The following is an 883-nucleotide window of genomic DNA, read 5'->3' on the forward strand; positions in this document are numbered from 1 at the left end:
TTTATCTTATTCTATTGGCTTTTGGCAAGACAAATGAGACTAAAATGGTTGTCTGGAAACAGTGATACCCCAATATTGCAAGGAAACATTACAAATCACAGTTTAAAAAGCAGAACATTTGACAGGACTAAGAGACTGTTGATCCCTGTCCTGGATTTCATATATGAACATTATCCAAGCAGCTACTGAAGGTTTGAGTGATTGTGAAAACTTGAATGGCCTAAATTAACCTCCATTCAAGTACAAGCATCTCTCTCCTCTTTGCTTTTAAAGTTGCTTACGTGTGATACCTTAGCATGCACAATGCAACTCTATGCTAGGGTCTAAATGAGGAACACATAATCAGCACTACAACTTCAATTAAAATCTAAATAAAAAATATGAATAATTATCTAAATTGCTTTTATCATTGTATATGTTGCATGTCAAAGTAGTCTCTTTTGGATTTACAAAGAGCTTACTTCAGCCAAATAATTATTATCCCCTTATACTCATGGTTTACAGATTAAAAAATATTTTTTTGCACACAGGCAAGCACTGTAACAGTTTAATGTCTACATTAAAAATAAAATAATTATCTAGTTTTGTAGATTGGGTTCTCTTTTTTAAGCCTCTATTTTGACTCATATTTTGAATTACTTTATTGGGGTCACCACGTAAAAATGTATGGAACTAACTTAAGTCAGGGTCTTTTGGGACTGCAGGTCCTCGTAAACATATGATTTAAAGACAAATGTTACCATCAAGTGGTAAACTTTTGACATTACACAGCAAGCCTACAAACAACCCTCCGTTGCTTGTAAACCAACCTTTACCACACACTGAAGGCGCCTATTGGTCAGTGAACGCAGGCTTTACTTCAAGCTCATTTCCGATTGGTTCA

The sequence above is a fragment of the Dicentrarchus labrax genome, unplaced genomic scaffold (genome assembly GCF_905237075.1).
Source record: "Dicentrarchus labrax unplaced genomic scaffold, dlabrax2021, whole genome shotgun sequence".
NCBI classification, from domain to species: Eukaryota; Metazoa; Chordata; class Actinopteri; family Moronidae; genus Dicentrarchus; species Dicentrarchus labrax.